Source organism: Hippoglossus hippoglossus, chromosome 13 (assembly GCF_009819705.1).
Source record: "Hippoglossus hippoglossus isolate fHipHip1 chromosome 13, fHipHip1.pri, whole genome shotgun sequence".
NCBI classification, from domain to species: domain Eukaryota; kingdom Metazoa; phylum Chordata; class Actinopteri; order Pleuronectiformes; family Pleuronectidae; genus Hippoglossus; species Hippoglossus hippoglossus.
The window spans coordinates 19,370,363-19,391,196 of record NC_047163.1 but is presented as its reverse complement, the minus strand read 5'-3'; positions in this window follow the sequence as shown (position 1 = coordinate 19,391,196).

Genomic DNA, 20,834 nt, shown 5'->3' with positions numbered 1-20,834 from the left:
TATCACAGTCCCTATTGATCCAAACCTACGCACACACACGCACACACACACACACACACACACACACACACACACAGTGAATATTTGACTAAACCCTGGATCCAAATTGTTGGATGCAGTGGTATTACCCAGAGCCAGGCTCTTCAGTAATGAAAATTACAGTGTAGCTGTCATTATTTATGGCTCCCCCGAATCACACAGCTCTGGCTGCTCTGCCAAAAGCACCTGGGAAGCTTGTTGAATGTGAGCCTGCACAATTTCCAAAGCTGTAATTGCCACCATGATACTAGCGCTGTTTGCTATTGGTATTGATCACACACGTTTGATTGCTCATGGAGCCAGATTCGGCCAATAGGAGTAGAAGTGGGCCTGTGACCTTTAACATATGACTGTGACCTCTCATCTCTTGTATCCCTGGAAGAATGGAGACGATGTTTTATTCATCCACGTTTTGAAGAGAGTGATTGAGATGGGCCGATGAATGCTATGATTTACCGCCATTAACTCTTAAACACAGACAATCTTGTGTGAGTTTTGGGAGTGCTTTGTTTACAGCTGAGCAGGCGATGTGATTGCCGACATATTCAGGATGAGAATCAGACACTCGGGTCTTCTTTTTAAAACAAGAGCTTTTAATACCACAATGACAGCAATGTTATCATCTCTGCCTGCAGCAACGATATTTATCATGGGAAAATAATAATAGAAGATTTTATATTCGATAAAAGAGTTCACTACACATTTAAATGAGAGAGGTGTATTTCTGTAAATACATATTAAAAATAAGCCTAATGTGTATTATTTATATCTATGGAATGATGGATAAACAGTAGAAATGTATGTATTTGTTATATTTTCCCTTTATAACTGCTGCAGTCTCTGGTACTAACATATCTCACACACCACTTTGGGTACAAAGACAAGTGCAAATCACACATAGGTTGAAAAGAGATCCAGCCCACCTTGGTCAGGAAACACACAATTTAACATGAAGGCAGGCACTTTAAGACTTTTGCATTGACCCCATAGATGAAATAGATGTAGAGGTTTAGAGTTCTACAGAATAGCAGCCTTAGACAGGACCCTGGCTCTAAAGGCGTCGGGGTGTTTGAGGGGTGATGCGTGAGCAGCATAGACTGCATTGACAGCAGAAACAGACAACATAAGTGAGGGGGTTTAAACGTTCTTCAAATCCACACACAGAACCAAGCGGAAATCATTGGATAAATAGCGGAGAGGTGAAGCCTCAGAGTGACGATGAGGTTGACTCCCTCGTTCTACTGTCAGTTGATCCCTCAGCCCAGCAAATTATCAGAGGTTTTAGACTCACTGTGCAGGTTCAAGTAAATCACAATAATACAGTGTACATTCAAGTGAAAGTGCAAATAACCTGACTATCAATAAAAGACCCATGCAGAGTGTAGGGCATGTTGTAGGGGGGAAAGGGGAATCCGGGGACAGGGGCGAGGAGTCAATGTGTGTGGGAGCAGGTCAGAGTGACTGTGAATGACAGGCAGCAGTGTGGCTGAGGGAGCTGGTCGAGTGGGACGGAATGATCCTGAAGCCAGAGGAGGACAGGCCAGGTTAGTGGAGAAGCGTAGTCTTCAGTGTCAATGATGTGTACATATTCACATTCATATTGACTGCTGGTTGTCGGCATGTTGTTAGTCACCTTCAACACTTCCCTATGATGAGATGTAGGTAATGAATATTGTTGGAGAGGCGATCGATTTTTAGTCTGGTACTGAACAATTTCTTTATTAATCCTCACCCAATAAAAATGATGGTTTTGTGCAACATATTCTTGATTTGGCTTTAAAATGTGTTGAATAAAACCATAAGAATGTGTAAAGACAGTTATTCTACACCTCCTCCTGATACATTAGTAGTGTTTAATATATTGTGCATAATCCATTCATATAATGGGACTCGTGTGTATTTTCCGAATCCCTTAAATGGAAATGTTTGTGTTTCAGCTGTGCAGCCCATGATGGAGGCTCATGGTCCCACAAAGCCACTGTATACTGTACAGTATTTTACTGTAGCTAATTAGCTCACAATGCATTCAGTATTAAAGACTCCCTTAAGTACTATTCAAGCCCTTTTTCACAGCCAATCTGAGAAGTAAGCCGAGTCATTAGCTCAGGCCTGTGTGCCATTGGTTTAAAATGTTACAGTCAACGGGGGACCTCGTCAGTCTAATTCCACAGCATTATCAGAATTGTTTTCACAACACTGATCAGATTATAGCTCAGTGGGGGCCTCTTACAGCATGGTACACACAACTTAGTCCCCTGGGTGAACGGAATATTTAGTTGTTAAAGGGAAAATGGACGGCAGTCTATACCAAACAAGTCCATACATTGGTCAACAGCAGACTGCTTCTTTAAATCACACAACTTTAAAAAAATGAAAGGTCAGTCAGTTGTATGTCTGTGTATGCGTCACTGAGAGATTTGTGTGACCTTTCCATTAGTACCATTATCATTGGCAAAACAAGGAATGGTAAATGACACTTTTCTAGTCTTGATGACCACTCAAAGCTCTGTACAGTACAGTTTTTGCCATTGACCCATTCACACAGTGCATCTATGTGCAGCACTTTCTCTATCAAACATCACTCACACACTGACTGCACAGCTGTCCCGGGCTCAGTGTGGATTTCAGTATCTTGCCCAAGGACACTTCAGCACGCGGGATGGGAAAGACTGGGATCGAACCGCCGACCCTCTGGTCGGTGGACGGCCCCACTACTGTGTATTCTGTGTACTGACAAGAGCAAGGAAAAAAGATCACATCTTTCCTGTATTAGCTTCACTACACTGGTTTCCTTCCCTGGAGTCGTGTGGTTTATCGCTGCAGATCCAGGATCGCTGCTCTGACCACATCCTGAATCGCGATGGTGGATCATGGTTACAACTAGATTGCTTAGATATAAAATCAGCCCTAATCATATACTATTATCAGCAACACCTCTATCATTACAATAGTCATTGCCGCTCCCTTCATCTCTGTCATACTTTCTTATTTTGTGTTAATACTTTAAACATTGATACACCTCTCCATTTATGTTAGACGTTATCTTTTCTTATCAATATTGTAAATATTGTTATTTTGTGGACGTGCTCTGCTACACGCGGCATCTATTGCACTCCTTTCCGTCTTTTTTTCCTACAGGTTTGTTCATTGGTAGTTGTTCCTTACTATTGCTGAGGGTTGAGGGCAGAGGATGTTACGCCTTGTCAAGCCCTTGTCAAGCATAGGGTCATTTGTGAATATGGGCTATACAAATAAAATTGGTTGATTTATTGATTTATTGATTTATTGATTTATTGATTGATTGGTTGGTTGAATATTGACAATCAGCCATCATCAAGTGATTGCCATTCATATTTACTGGGTATATTCAAGCTCTCCCCTGAAGAACTTCATACCAAAGTTCTGAAGTTGGCCCACAAATTTGGTACACTATGAATATAATGCTTATCACAAAACACAATTAGTGTGTTTTGATAACGTAATCATGAGGCTTTCAATCACTGCCATGTGGAGGTCACAGTTTATTTGGTATATTATTTAAGAAACCTTAAATAATGAGTGACCTTTACTGACCTGTCAGCAGCGGGAAAGTTTCTGCTCCAATGCGGAGAAAGTGCTCTTAGAACGTGGCCAAGCAATCATTAATCACCAGTGGTGATCGACAACCCTGCCAAGCCGCTGCAGATTTATTAGGGTGATTGTGCTGCGGGGCAGGAAAAATCTGATCCATTGGCCTTTTAAACTTTGTGTTGTCACAGAAGTAGTCTGGAGAGAACCTGCCACCTCGACCTGGGGAGACACTCGAGAACAGCGATGGGGGAGGAGGATCAAAATGGACCGACGGCAATACACAATTTAATGGAACAGTGTAATGTGGAGCATTAACAGCAAAACCAAAACTTTCTGTAGAGTTATTATACACTAACTTACTTGTCCTTGTATGTGCAGAGTAGCTCACTTGCATGGCATGATGATTTTGCCTTCACTGTTCCAAAAACACTTTGAGTAAGATGATTATGTTAATGACACTGGTCTCTGGGGCTAAACTGGCAAAGAGGCAACAACTGCAGAATTGGTGGTTTGATTCCGGGCTCCTCCTGTTCTGAGTGTGTGCTAAAAGGGTGAATGACAGTTGAATTGTAAAATGCTTTGGGTAACAGCAAAAAATAAATGCCCTTTATTTACTATTCACTAAAAGATTGTGGTTTTGTTTTAACATCTCCTTTGTATCATCACTGTTGACGTTTTAAATATGCAATCATGCTTCACAATATTTGATATGACAATGACACTGATCATTTTTGCACATACTAAATGTTCAATGAGAACATTTTTCTGATACATGTACATTCATTAAAAATGTTTCCTCACAGAACAATTTTATTTCAATCCTTAAAACTCAATAAGGATTGAAAAAAAAAGGTTAAGTTAATTGGGCTTACATGTAGCACTTTGTAGTTTGGCTTTTTTAAAGCTAATGTACTTACTTGATTCTTGCTGTTCTAGGTTTGTACCGTCATGGATGAATGCACTTATTGGAAGTTGCTTTGGATAAAATCGTCAGCTAAATGAAATGTAGTAACGTATAATGTTTTAGTATTTAGTTGTTCTTTTATTAGTCTGTTGTTTGTATTCATGTTTGGTCTGTTTTAATTGTTGTGTATCTATTTTATTATTATTATTTGTACTTCTAAGGTGTCCTTGAGTGTCATGAAAGGCACCCATAAATAAAGTGTAATATTATTCTTATTATAGTTATTCTTATTATTATAAAAAGTACTCTTACTTTATTATTATATATTTATTTCATAAAAACACATTCATTCTATTACAAATGGTGTGACAATAAAACATCTTGAATTTTCTCAAAGATAATAAACTAACTGCTAAATTCTGTGTACGGCATTGGAGAAAAGGAAATTAGGAGAAGTTTAAATGATGTTAAGGGTTAGTATTGATAGTGGTGCTTCAACCATAATGAACGGATGCACAGATCACACTGTCACTTTGCTTCAGCCCTCACGGTTCCCCTTGTTGTACTCACACTCTGTGCCAATGTTTATAATTGTGTGGCTGTGATTGGCATAAATGGAGCCAGGTCCTGATCATTTGTATATTTCAGTGGTTGTTAGTGTGATGGGACAAGGTGTGAAAGACGGTCCCAGCCGGGTTTGTTGTTGTAATTTAACACCTTCCTGGTGTTCTCACTCCGCTGATGAGGTTCAGCCTGGATTTGAAGGATGTGAGGATGTGGGTTGGACTTGTAAATTAGACTGAAAATACTCTGGGCCAATGTGGCTATTTTATTGAAAACCTGGATATGAGCTGTATTACATTCAGGGATTTGGTGGAACATTGAACTGGGGGGAGCACATTAAACAGGTGGAATAGTTTTAAATCTGACTGAAACGTAGTCAAACTCAAGTATTGCAAAATTTCACTGAGATCATTGTTATTGTTTCTATAGTATCTGTGTGGATGCAGTGCATATGGATCAAAAAGTCAATAAAGTATGATATATCATACATAATATAAAATGATATTGAGCTTTGACAAGAAGCTTAAACATGTGTCCATATTTTTGTAATTTTCACAGTGACTTCCCACGCTAAGCTGTGACAAAGGTTATTGCATATGTCTGTTGCAGAGACAAACCAAAAGCAGCTGATATCTGAATCAAGTCCTTTAATAATCAGTATCTGCTCATCCCAAGTCTCACCTGTTATATCTATTTGATTAAATATTGGATTCTGGCACATTGAAACTTTATTTTATTTCATTTTATATTTTTCACACGCTATTGGATGAAAATACAGAAGAAATGCTGAGGCCTGCTGTTGTAAAGGAGAGCGATGCTGCAAGCCATGTCTTAAGTAAATGCACCACTAGTACAAACACATTTTCTACTATGAACTTGGTTTGCATTTCTGCAACTCACCTCCGCAGTCTGAGCCTTACAAATAGACCACAGGTAAACTTACCTTTTGTGAGAACTTTGCAAACATGGAGGCAGAGAAAAGGGAAGAAAGAGGAGTAGTAGGAAGAGGTAGAGGAGTAGGAGGGAGAGGGAGAGGAGTAGTGGAAGAGAAGTAGAGGAAGAAGGACAGGAGCAGAGGAAGGGGGGGAGGAGTAAAGGAAGAGGGAGAGGAGTGTGAGGAAGAGGGAGAGGAGAAGAGGAAGATGAGTAGAGAAAGAGGGAGAGGGAGAGGAGTAGTGGGACAGAAGTAGAGGGAAAGGAAGAGGAGTAGAGGACGAGGGAGAGTAGTAGAGGGAGGAGGGAGAAGGAGAGGAGGAGAGGAGGAGAGGAAGAGGGAACGGAATAGGAGTGGAGGAAGAGGGAGAGAAGTAGAGGAAGAGAAGGAGGAGTAGAGGAAGGGGGAGAGTAGGAGGAGGAAGACCATGACAAGAATAAAGAAGGGGCCTCTTTGGTGGACCATGTAATAAATCTCTGCCTGACAATGAGGGATGCTGTGCAGAGTCCAACCCAACTGGAGTCACTACACGGTAACATCCATAATACAGACATGTAGACTGAAGAACATGTTTGTCTCAACTTCCTGTACTAGACTGTGCCTATGCATCATTATGCATCACATTGAAATACAAAGTAGGCCTGCAGTATGTATTGATGAACAACATAGTGCTGCAAAGTACACGTAGTAGGGTTTAGATGTTACTGTGTACAGTGTGACAGTACTGTGTGTAAAAAAAACCTGACAAGAACCTGACAAATAACATCATGATTCTTGAATTTTCTCCAGAATCGTCCTCCTGAGGCTGGAGGCAGCATCCGATCCCCCAGGAGCAGGAACTGTCAGTATAATGTTGGCAAACAACTCCACATCCACACAATCATTGTACAACATTTTATAATATCATCCATGTTGATATATGAACACTCTACTGAATCCTCAGCCAAGCTGCTTGTGCTGAAGAAGCTGCACAGGCCCCTATTTGACAGGAACAGTGTGAGAGGAAGTACCCACTAACCCCCTCAGTGTTGTACTCCTGTGTTTAGAGTAACATCATAATCATAGTACTGTGTTCGCACTTTCTGTTAAAGAGAGTCCTGACCTGTGGATGCAGCTGCATGTCCTCAACCTCGGGAATCGAAACTGAAAATGATCTGTCCACAGAATCCTCTTAAATCAGCTCATTATTTAATTATTGAATTCCTTTTACTGGACAGTAATGTCTTCTAGATAGTGCTGCAGCCAAATTTGAGGATTTACATCAGCTTTTAATGCAATGCCATGTTTTAATAGATCAGAGGACTCCTCTGTTAACTTTATTTCCAAGCCATCTGATCGTCTTGTTGAAAATGCTGCAGGCTCACTGCAACTCCTCCTGCCCTCTCTTACAAATATCACTATTTCTGAGGACATGTCCTGCTTAGTCACTGTAAACACTGGCTGCGTGAGCGTGTGTGACGCGGATCATCTTGCTTTTCTTTTTGGCGCTCATGTTATCAGATTAGAGCGTCCACACAGTGAGCCTGCAGAATAGATGGTGAAAATTATCTTTCACCACAATTTCAATGTCAATCTGTCAAAAAGCACTCTTTGCATTTCTGTTGACTTCATACATTAATTTGTATTAAAAAGGTTTTCATTGTTATTGCAGGATCAGAAGATGCTCTGCTTCAAACCGTAGAGTCCTGGCATTTAGTTGCAAACATAGCCGGCACACAAGCAGATCTGCGGCGTCTCAGTCCACTTCGGAGTTGGGGTCATTCCAGGGGAGGCCTCAACATTCAAGGTCGTCCAGTCAGGGATGACATTGCTTGGCCAGACTGCAGCCGAAGGCAGGATCCATATTTATTAAAATCCCATACCACACTTTTTTTGTTTCATCGCACTGTAATTGCTCAGTTTTGTTTCTGTGAGTTTACAGTAGCATATTGTGTTCAGTTTTTTTTTCCTTTCTAGTTTTGTGTTTGTTGGAATGTGAGCAGATGCACTGTAATGGAAGAGGGTGTGTACAATGAACCAGAGACAGCAGTGTTTTGTACAAACTACATCAGTGGGTCGTCGCTGCTTTGAAAGAGTGCATCAGATGCTGCGTGTGTATCATTTTGTTAGAATAAATGCCATTTTGAAAAGGGATTGTTTGGTTTTGATTGCAGTGTCTTATTGTGTCTTATTTGGCTTTTGTGTAGAGTTTTGACACTTTTACCCATTTCATGTAAGCAGTCCCAAAAACCTCTAATAGTACAGCATAACTTAAAAATTGCATTTTTACCCAAAAGGGCACTGTAGATATTGACACCCATGTTTTGTGTCCCTCTATTGGTGCAACTATGTGAAGCCAGTATGGAGAGGAGGAATGATTACAACTACCAAAAGCACTGTCAGTGTAGGTTACATAAGACACGTGAGTTTTATCGCTACTGGACTTGAAGACCTCATGAAGATTTTTCCAATATCTTCATGAACATGGTTTCCGGTGCTGCAGCCCCTCTAATAAATCTGGATTTTTACATCACATCTTGCCCAGTGCAGCCCGAACTCCATCTTTTACAAGTCAGTATTCTCCACCACACTCTCATACCTCCCTCGCTCGGGCTTCGTATACGAGCCGCTCCCCCCCTCTCCGAGCTGCCCCGCGCTGTCTTTCTAGTGTCTCCTTCAGACGGCTGCTTTGCATGCTCAGTGACAGCCGATCGATATGCGCTCTCTGTGTCTGGTGAGCCAGGCGTCACCGCTGAAATAACAACCGCTCGGCCTGTTTGTATAGAGCAGTCTCTCAACTCGTCCGCGGCACTCTCTGGGAAACTTAATGCCAAACAATCATTTACAACAACAACAGCGGCTGCCCGAGAGCACCGGGGCGGTGGAGCACATTTATGTTGGAGAATAGATGTCTGACTGATGTTCGCGTGGCCTTTAAATGACAAGAGAGACGAGTCGAATGATTTGGATTGATAAGTTCGGCGTGACATTCTTTATGAGACAAGAAAACACCGCGCACACAGCAGCTGAGAGAGCGACACCGCAGGGACCCTCCGGGGACGGACGAGAGCCCGGCGGGGACGGCTGCTGTGTCCCCGCACTTATTCTGATAATACACCGACATACTTCTGATAATGCAGCCCAGATGCCAGAGCTCCAGACACAGGTGCTCAATGGGCTAGTGTTAATTGCTGCTAATTGGTGTAGCGACACATGGAGGCTTGTGTGGGTTTGTGTACACCGCAGTGAGAACAGAGGGGATAGTCAAGTGTTTCAGTGTGAGGACCATAAGAGTATCCAGGAGCTGTGTTCTGTTTGGATGGACAAAAGAACAGCCTGTCAACAGCGCTGCTTGTTTATACACTGAAAAACACTCAGCACATTAGTTTTACTTGCGGCAGCTGCTTTTCTGTTTGGTCGAATGAAGTTGGTTTGTCTGTGTTACAGAGTTTTCTATACTAAAGGATGTCGGTGGGTGAGGTGGTCGATATGGACATGATTATAACCAGAGATTTAAAGGAGTCAGTGAGAATGGTTTAGTACAAAAGTCTTATATAGTGGTAAGTAGTTATGAGTGAGCATTGTAATAGATGTTGTTTGTGGTCTAAAAAGGTAAAAGAAAGTAAGGAGATGTTTTGAGAACATAACAGATTTACAGATTTTGCAATTTATTCCATTATCTAGAACAACATATTATACCTTTCTGTAATCCTTAGAAGGGATAATTCACCCAAAATGAAAATTCACTCTCCTCTACTCACCACTATGCCGATGGCGGGGTGGATCAGTCCACAAAACACTTTTGGAGTTTCAGGGGTAAACAGCGTTGCAGCCTAATTCAATACAGTTGAAGTAACTGAGCAACAGAAAGAAACGTAACATTCCTCCATACTGCTCCTGTGGTGTCATCCAAGTGTCCGTAAGCCCCGACATTGAAATTTGACCCTTAACGCAGTCATTTACACCAAGTTTTTAGCCTAAATGTGTCATATGCTACATCTCTTTAGTTTATCTTTTTAAAAAAAATGCATATTCCCCCCATTTAGACTTAAATAACTGTCCAAGATTACCCAAAGCATGCTGTCCCACATTATCAACCATGTTTGATAAAGTGGGAGAACTAAAACATGTTGGAAAAGAAAAACACATTTTAAACAACTCAGTGCATATTGTTTGAACAGGAAATAAACAGACTGAAGCTTAGGTGTCTAACATTGCCCAATGTCCCAGATTACCCAAATTCACACTAACATTTCACTAATTCTGTTTATAACAATAATAGATCACTCTAATTTAAACGTAAGGTATTTAAACATGAATTATTATGTAGCTAAAAAATGCAATCAGAATCAGCAAGTTTCCAAGAAATCCCCAAACGTCTTACACCGAAACGATCCAAACCACTTTATTTGACACAGAAATTAAGAATGTTGGTTGCAGCATCTCACCGAACGCGATGATACTGTAAATCTGAGCTTAGCCAACACATTTCTGTGACCTGTGATGGCAGTTTACACTTGTTTTTCTCCATTCTCTTCTGGATGCCTTTTACTTTGTGCAATAGAAGATTGGACGGCCTCCTACATTCAGCCTACAATGTCTCTCAGCCAAATTATGGTCACCGTGTTACACAGACAGAAATATAGTGTGATCTTATTTGAACATTAGGTTAATTGAGCTTCATGTTTGAACTCCCTATAAGGAGTTTTGGGTGGATTGGGCGGAGTGCCTATGGTTCAAGGTTTTTCTGGCCCCCAGGTTGCACTGTATACTTTTTGGTATATACTTGTAGTGTGTGTAATTTGTGTCCTACAAAACACAGGTTCTCCAACATTTGCCAACATTTGTAAACAATTTAAACACATGAGCTGGATTATTAAAAGAATAGTTCTGAAATGGTTTTCTCTGCACACTGGACTGCGGCTGCTGGTGTGTCCTACCGCAGAGCTGCAAAATAAATGCATCGAATCCTTTTGTCGCTGCGATGAAGCTACAAGGAGAAGCTGAAGATATTCACAGTGTGACAAAGACAGATTGTAAGGTTGAAAATCAGAATAAGATGTGCAGTGAGAAAGGAAATAGATCCAACTTCATACAAACTCTTTTCGTTTGATCTTAATGATAGCTATTGTATCGGTGCCTTTCATGATTATTTCTGCTTCCTGCAACCTGCTCCAGCTCGCCTGGCTGCAGGCCTGGGCGCCTGGCTGCAGCGTATGACTTCTTTAAAGAGCTTGAAGGGGTCTCAGAGACGGAGTGAAGCAACAGCCGGAGAGGGATAGAAGAGGAGAGGCTAGAGGAAGAGATAGACGAGTGGGAGGAGGAGGAGGAGGGGAGCTGGACGAGATGAAAGAAACAGCTGTATACAAATGACAGTTTTCCATACCCCACCACCACCAGCCCCAGTAACACACACACTCACACATAGACACCCCCTCCACCCACCCCCCCTACCACCCACCTGCAGTGATGTTGCCCTGTGCGGTCATCGAACAGCTTCAAAGAGCCAGGCAGGCGAGGCGAGACGAGGCAAGCGGGCCGAATCCTCAAAGAGACAGCCTCCCTCTCCTCCTCCGCTAACACCATGGCCTCCGACACACAAGCACAATCTGCCTCGTCCACGCCACACACCCTCCTCACCCCCCCGCTGCATATAAAGAGTCAGGAGAAGAACTAGAGGAGGAGGAGGAGGAGGAGGAGGAGGGGAATGGAGTGACTCTATCACAGCCGTACCCTCGGTACAAGTGACAAGCACGAGGTGAGACCAACGTTGTGTGTGCAGTGTTAGCCTACGTGTTTCTTTTATTTTTCGACATTGAGAAAATGATGCATTTCATTTCATTAAAACTAACTGCAGGATTGATAGTAGTTTTTGCATTTTAATTTAAAACAAACATACAATGACATCTTTCAGGCTTGTTGTTTTGGTTTTGATGCTAAGTTTTTTTTTCCAGGCAGCCATTTGTTTCCAAGGATTTTTGTGCAATGTTATAGTTAACTTCTGCACACCAGAAACTTGCTTATATCTGCATTCCATTCATTTTTTTTAAACCGTCATTTAAGCTGAATGCACCAAAATTGTATTCTACCTCCTTTGTATATCATGTAGCAAACAGTTGGTGATTTACACACAGAGCAACATGGGCTGTGTCTGAGTGCACTTTGTGTCCCCGCTGATGGACCAACATTCACACTCATTTCTGATTTTGGTCTCCACCAACTCCTGAGAAAAATATGTGGCTCTTTAGCAGCTTAGTGCTGTCTGTGGTTTGGTGCTGGGCAGGAAGCACAGAGTGGGTTTATCACAGCTTTTCTGCTGCTGCTTCAGGAAATTAGGTTTTTTAGAGGGGAGTTTGCAGGTTGAGACTCAATTCTCATCACACGTTATCATTTCATCCGTTGTTTTTGTAAAATAAAATACATGCCAGGGGGGCACCCAAACATAGTTGGGCTCGGAAAATTGTCATGTGGCTAAAATCACATTCACAGTCACAAGAAGCTTAGGCCATGAACATTTGAGGCGATACTTAACTGTGTGTGGAAGAGGGCTTCACTTAAAGGAAAGCACTTCTCAGATGCTCTGGTGTCATGACTGTCCGCTCAGGGCGACTCTGCCACAGCGTCCTCCATTTTCATCGCAAAACAACGTTACATTATTGACTTGCTTTGCTGACGGGTCAAGAGGGCATGCAATAGGTCAAGCTGACAGTGAGCGCCCTCTGCTGGATCAGGAGACAAAGTACCTCAGACAGTCTGATGGACTTCTAGACTCTATTAGAAACTCAAAAGGGTCATTACAGTTCAAATAGGAACTTTCTCTCCAAATTGACTGTTTGAATTTCAAATAAAAAGTGACTAGATTAGTCCCCCCCCTTTCGCTCTTAAACCTGTCCAGTCAATAAAAGCAAAAGAAAAAATGCTCAACACTTATATAAGGATTTTGGAATATTTAAGAATTTATGAAAAAGCAAATGGCTGCCTGAAAAGGAATGGAAAACAAGGTTAAAATCTAAAATTGATTTGGAGCTGTGATGCTTCTTTAAATTCCTCAAACAAAAGGAAATTTGAGCACTAAGTAAACTCCCAATAGTGAATCTTATTATCTGATTCAAGGCTCTAGGAGAGCGACAAAATGAAGCAGGAAAAGAAAAATGTTGCCCTTAAAAATGCAACACTGCAGTATCACGATAATGATAAACAACAGTGGATTTAACACAGCGCATGAAATATTAAAGAAAAGTCCTCCCTTTATTCCTATCGTTAACTCTTGGATTCCCAAACCTGTGAGTATCCGACTTTCAGAGACTGGAGATGAACTCTAGTGCTGTGCAGTGGAGCATGTGGTGCATGTGATGGACAAGGAAAGGGACTGATGAGGAACAAATGCCAATTTGGCGGTGAAACACACTAACCTGAGTCCTCCCCTAAACCTATCTTGATCAGCAATGACAGTGTTTGGGTGCAGGCCAGAGCCTTTTCGGCACAGACACATGATGGATATGGACACGTGCCCCTCCAAAGAAAAACATGGCAGGGTAATCGATGAAAGCCATGTTGCTTTTTGTCTTCTTTTAGATTTCCAGGATATCATCAGAAATCCCATCCACTTTTTTAACACGCCACCTGAACATCCTCAGTCTGGATGATGGAGGAGGAGGAGGAGGTATTTTGATCTGAGGATGTCATCATTGGGAGGAGAAGCTGGTCGAATGAGCTCATGTCACCACCACCTTCACTCACAAACCTTCACCATCCCTCTCTCTCTCTCTCACACACACGAACACACACACACACACACACACACGCGCGCGCACACACAAACTTACTGTACACATGCATGCACAAACGAACACCAAGCCCTCACTCAGGCCCAGCCTTTATTGGCCTGGGCTGGTAAATAAGGCCGGGTGTGAGAGAATCTCATTACAGCGACACAAAGCAGTTTTTCCTCTGAGGACTGTCGTATGTGAGTGTGTGCGTGTGTGTGCGTGCGTGTGTGTGTGTGAGTGAGATAGAGAGAGAGAGAGACAGTGTAAGGCAGTGCTTGTGTATGCAAAACTGAAATAGAGCAAACGTGTACATGTGCAGCCATGGCTATGGCCATACATACATATATATGTATGCTTGTGTGTGTGTGCGTGTGTGTGTGTGTGTGTGTGTGTGTGTCAGGCAAGCTCAATCAGCAGCAGGCTGATGGGGAGGGAGAGTGAGGCAGCTGGGGCCTCCAGCCCAGGCCTTCAATTTCCCTCCCAGTCCAGCCACTGGAGTGTGTAATTACTATGGGGCCAGCCTGGGGGCTGGCATGGAAGTGCAAACACACACACACACACACACACACACACACACACACACACACACACACACACACACACACACACACATACACACTCACTCAAACACACCATCTCTCAGTATCCATCCTACCGCAACCACTACCAACCCCCAAGTCACACACCTCCCACTAATAGCCCCCACACACCCATGATCTCCACACTCAAACACAGTCATACACACTCACGCACACACAGTTAAGAAACATGTCAGCCTCCCTCCCTTGGCCTGTAGTTTATCCTGATGCCCCATGTTGCCCTGGGGTGGCTGAGCATCTATGATCCGCGACTGAGAGCACACTATGAAATCCCTCTCAGCTCTCACTTCACAGACATGCTGGAAAGTACCCACTTCTCCAACATGACACAAAGTATAGATTTCATATGAATCTACACTATATTTCTTCTCGTGATTTGCTGCCAAGAGAGTCATGTTTGTGTTGCATTAAAAAATCAGTTTTTTTTAATATAGAAGTCCATTGGAGAAGAGTATTTTTCCTTGACACTATTTACACCTGGCATTAACATGTGCTCTGGATCTGGAAATATATCTGGATCAGAAAATAGCGTGTTAATGTGGGTGCAAACACATGCAGGATGCATTATGATTCAAATGACCCAGGCCACATCAGCTTGACCACATTATTAAGAAAAAAAATCAATTTGGCGAGATGAACACCACCAACTCTCCCTCCTTCTGCGATCTCAAGAAAGTCCAGCAAAAGCTACTTTGCAGTAACAAATCTTTCCTCATCATTTGAAAATAAACGACTGTCCATTGCTACCTAGGGTCCTGTCAGCCGTCACAAGCCCTTTTCAGACATGACCTCCAGGCAAAATCTGGAGAATTGGCTACGGAGTTTACCCAGAGTTTGCCTTTCACACATGCCCAACACAGCAGGAGCTTCTCTGCACAGACACGTTCACAACAAATCCTCCGCATTATTCAGGTGAGAGGTGGAGCAGACAGAGGCAGGAAGTGACGTGTTACCTCTGCTGCGGAGGTCACGTGGTCATGTTTACAGCACCCCGACCCCGTCGTCAGCTCTTAATCACCACAAACTCTCTTGACATCTTCGTCAGGGTCTTCTACGTGTGAGACACCGCTTTTTCACTGGGAGATATTTGTTTTCTGTATGTTATTTCATTTTTGTGTCTGTCTTGTGTTAGACCACACATCGACTTCTCCTGGATTTCCACGGACTTCATACTAGGAGGTCAGGCGGATGAAGTCGGGGGAAACCACGGAGCATCTCACTCTGACATCTGCGTTCACACATGCACCTCCTCCGGGGAAAACATGGAGGAACTGCGGAGTGCACCGCATGTCTGAAAGAATGTTGAGCCAACATCATGATGCCCCCCCCCCCCCCCGTCCCGTTCAACGCTGACAGAGGGGGACAGCCATCCACTCACAGACTATTATTTCAGTGTCTACTGTAGAAAAATACAGTGGAAACCAGATAAAGTGATCACGGATATAGTGATCAACTGTGTATATGGATGGAAAAGCTTGGGACAGAATCGTTCCTGTGCAAATGCTGTTTAAATAATTTGATTATAATGATCAGGTCATCTGCTTACAGTGTTCATTTTCATTCATGATTGGACCATAAAAAAAGTTTGTAAAGTTTTTACCGGGTCTGTCAGTAATTTACTGCTCCTCTCCCCGAGTTTAAAAATGTGTCCAATGGCACTGTTTGTGTGTGTGAGTGCGTGTGTCAGTGTGTGTGTGTGTGTGTGTGTTTTGGTGTGTTTGTCAGCGCGAAAGAGAGAGAAATAGAGTGAGCGGAGTCAGGATGAGCTGAATTAATGAATGAATGCACGCAAACAAACAAACAATCAAATGCATTGCTGCTAAAAATAGAAAAAAGTCTGTCTAATCTTCAAATGTTTGAGTGCCCTTTGAACCCAAAACATCTGATGTGATTGTCTGCCTCGTTTTCTAGAGCTGTGCTGCAAGAGGTTATGGTAGAAAATGTGTTTTCCTCTAGGTTAGGATGTTTAGTTGTGGCTGTGCTGTCCTCTGGTGCTGACACACTTGGAGTTTCATTAGAAGAATATTGATCTGAGCAAACTCAAGGGGTTTTAGCCCTTAGGGTCAGACAGTCAACACTCCTTGGCTTCTAATGGAGTTCATCAGGTACCACCTTCTTTGGTCCGGGTTCCCAGAGGTTGAACCAGGCAGAAGCAAACCGTGTTGCCTTCCATGTCGGCACCTTCTTGTTGCATGAAGCTACCGTTCACAGGGATTCACTCAGATGTGAGCCCCTGTCATGATGTAATAATGTCCTACCTTTAACTGATTGGTAAAACTCTTGAACACATTCTGACATTGCAAAAATCTTCAGAAGACAAAAGCACGTAATCTCAGAGCAGTCACAAACAGGCAGAATAAACTCGTTGGTGTTTAGTGTGTGGTCATCCTCTCTTCGATGAGGCACACGACCATGACAGCATCGCCATTTCATCATAAAACTCCTGCTTACAATTGCAATAGCAATTTTTGCAGATGTCAAACTAACATCTAATATTTCCAGACATGATTTAAAAATAATTCAGCTCATAATCATACTTAGATACAGCCTCGGCTCTCGGAGTGGTTGCTGTAGTTGTTAGTGTGAATCTGCGGTTACTCCGTGGGTGGGGTGTTTGCACTTGTTTCACCACACTTGAAACCACAGACTTGAGAGAAGCTCCTTGATATAAGCACATTTTAATGGGACACACACTTACAACATGTGCCTGACGGTATCTAACTGAGACACTGTGTGGTGTTGTTCATGTTGTGTGCGTCTGTTTGTGCATGTATTCCTTGTGTGCGTGCGTGTGTCTTGTCTCCCTTGTCCTCCTCAGCGCAGCAGGAGCACACACACACACACACACACACACACACACACACACACACACACACACACACACACACACACACACACACACACGTACTCACCGGTGGGCGTTGGGACAGGCAGACAATTAAACAGGTCAGCGTGGGGTAACCTCGGCCAGCCTGTGGGGGGCGGTAGACACGCAGCTGGAGGTAGCAGGACAGGCGAGAACAGCAACACCTCAGACGGACATGCTCTCTGTTTCACAGGCAGACACTGAGGGACACACACACACACACACACACACACACACACACACACACACACACACTTGTACACCCACAAATGCATCAGCAGGAGAGAAAGATGATTAAGAAGTTAGAGAGTCGAGGATAAGGACTACTTCCGGTCACTGACCTGAACCCTAAACCTCTGGAATCACACAAAGAGACTATTTCACACCTCAGAAAGGTATAATGAATTAAAAAGAAATTATTTAAAAATATTATAAGAAATTCTACTATTTTAGAAATTTGGCTGAAGAAATTTGACTCCTATTTCATAGCTACAGTAACATAATGGCCCCCGATGAGGCTAAATATACTTACCGTGCATATGTATGTAATTTTAAGAGTAATGCTATAAGGATATAAAACGTATCTATAGTTCATTCCAGTCCTGATTCTTCCTTTACTCTGTCGCTCTCTTTACTCCTCTTGTTGAATATAAAATATTTCACACCTCTCCCTTTATCCCTTGCTCCACTAAGAGTGTGTTTTTATGCTGCAAAGATGTTACAACAATTAAGAAAACAGGTGCCTCGCAGTGTCTGAACAAACTTCAGCTATGGCTCCTCTGTGATAGAAGCAGATTAAAGCCTCTCTCTGTGTTTGCATGGTAACTGATTGCCAAGGCAATGCTATTCTTGTTTGCGGTTGCAGCCGAGGCGGAATTACCTCGATTTTGTACAAAATAGTCAATTAAATTAACTGTGAAAGGCTATTTATTTTAACCCGGGGATACATTTTTTTTTTCTTTTTCCCTCCTCTCATAGATGTTCTAAGTGGGGAAAAAAAGGCAGCAGAAGAGGAGGAATTGGCAGGAGAACAAAGAGGGAGGATTTAGAGGTGGTTTCAGAGCTGGAGTCATACTGCCATCAGATGGACAAAGGCCCAAACTGCAGGATCACATCTGACTGGAAACAAGGGACACACACACACACACACACACAACCGCTGTGGTTTACTCTTATTTTTTCTCCATAGTCATCCTTGTTATCATCTGATTTCTTGTTAATCCAAATACAGTATTTTTAAAAATTTTGTTTAAAGCTCTGATACCAGTGTAAGATACAGTATGATATTACCGCACAGCATTTGGATACGAAACATGACCAATGACATATGATCATTGGGCTTCCATCAGGTTCTTTCAATAATGTGCAGCTGAAGACTGACACCCAGATTCATTTGTAGTGAAACAGACACATGTGTTGATACTACTGTGTCTTTATGGCAGTAAACAGGACAAAGGTTTAAAGCAGATGCTCATTGTCACTGATTGAACAGGATCTCAAATCTATTGGATAATACATCCAAAGGTAGGATTTCTTAGAGCCAGTATTCTCATATACTGTAATAACAAAACAACATTTACAGTTACATACAGTCAAGTGCAAAACAAACATTTATTGCAGTAAGCAGGACTAATTATGAAGGGAACAATAATTCAGTTTTCCTGGGGGGTTCAGTCTGATCCTGAGCCTCTGAATTTAAACCTGATATTACAAGCGACCTCTACTGTTACATTTTGATTCAAATATGGCTGAATGATGATTGGTGCATGGAACAATGTGGCATCATCTTTTCCCTGAGCTCCACCAATGTCTAAGCAGTGAGAGGAGCACGGACAAAAATATGAAATACCGAAATCTCTCATGTGAAATGACCAGAAACTTTTGGCAGAAAATTGTACATTTGTATCGGACTTCATCCCACGTAATGAAGCAGATTGAAAATAAATGGTATGCAGAACCTTTAAGTTCCAGTCACTGTGCCCAGCCAATATAGATTTACAACCAAGATTATGACATGAAAAAAGAGACCTTCTCAAAAAACGAACACAACAAAAAGTGTGTGTGTGTGTGTGTGTGTGTGTGTGTGTGTGTGTGTGTGTGTGTGTGTGTGTGTGTGTGTGTTGCGGTTGCGAGGGAGATATATATTTATTCCTTTAAAAGATGCATCCTAAAACCAACTGGCAAAACCAACACAAAAAAACCCACAATGCAGCAGCAGACACACGAGGGGCTGCACACACGCATGCGCACACCAGCGTCTAGTTAAATGAGGCGTGTGATACACTGTAGTGGAATGTGTATGACAGTAAGACAGAGAGAATAATTGTGACTGTGAGATAGAGCAAATGATGTGCTGGAGGGAAGTAAACAATGCCAGTTCCTGTGATAGACTGCAGAACACTTTCCATCTCATTGACTTTGAATAATTTTTCACATCACATGAAAAGTAATTACATCACAACAACTCATGTTGAATGGTTTCCTCTCTGTGTGTCTGGGTGGGTTTGTGTGTGTGCGCACTGTGTTGTGTATTTATACTGGTCAGTGATGTCAAGCACAAGCAGATGCTGTAACTCTACTCTTTGCACTGAAGTGTAGCTCACATAGAGAGATTTAACCCCTGGTAGGCTCTATGGGGAAGACCATTTGAAAACCTTATTAACAAGGTTCTGCCCCTCATCCCACAGGGTTCCACACTGAACCAGGGAGGGTGAGTCATACACAACCTGAACGATGCCTGTGCTCATATGAACAAGACACACAGGATAAACAACATATGTTTCCCTGAAGTCACAAATTTGTGAAAGAATTTGCTTAAAAATCTAGAAATTGTCTTGATTGATCATCACAAATGATCTAGTATTTTAGTTTAGTATTTCATTCACGTCAAGTCAACAGAATCACATAAATGCTACTTGTGCTATACTCTATTAATATAATTACCCTTTTTAGACCTGGTATTTCACCGCTCTGAAATATCTGATCACAGGTGGACAGAGCTACATGTGTGAATGCACCAAATGCAGGCTCAGTGTGTCCTGAGATCTGATCACTCAGACCACATCGGTGGTCAGGGACACATTTGGCCAGAGTCTTTTTACTTTGTGAATGTCCTGGGCCACATATGCAGGACTGCCTTCTCAGCGACATCCTCTGACCCTCTGTACAGTTTCACAAAGAATCCAAAGTATTTCTACCTGTTTTTCTGCATTTTTTCTCCTTATGTTCATTCCTTTTTTTTTTGCCACTGCCACAATATCAACAGAGACCAACATACATTGGTTTATATATTTTTTCAAATGCGTGAAATCTTTTTAATCTATTATTAATCGAGAGCTATTTTTAGTACATCTATGCACACTAAAAATACACACACACACACACACACACACACACACACACACACACACACACACACACACACACACCCACACACACACACACACAGACAATGCACACACAGCAAGACTGATTAAAACAACATTATTTGGTCTTTACGAACACAAATGACATACATATAAACGTCTCTCCCCCTTAACACTTAAGCAGTTAAACCAGCTTAAGTGTTAAATCATAATTATCTCATTGGTACCAGCATTTAAAACTGTTT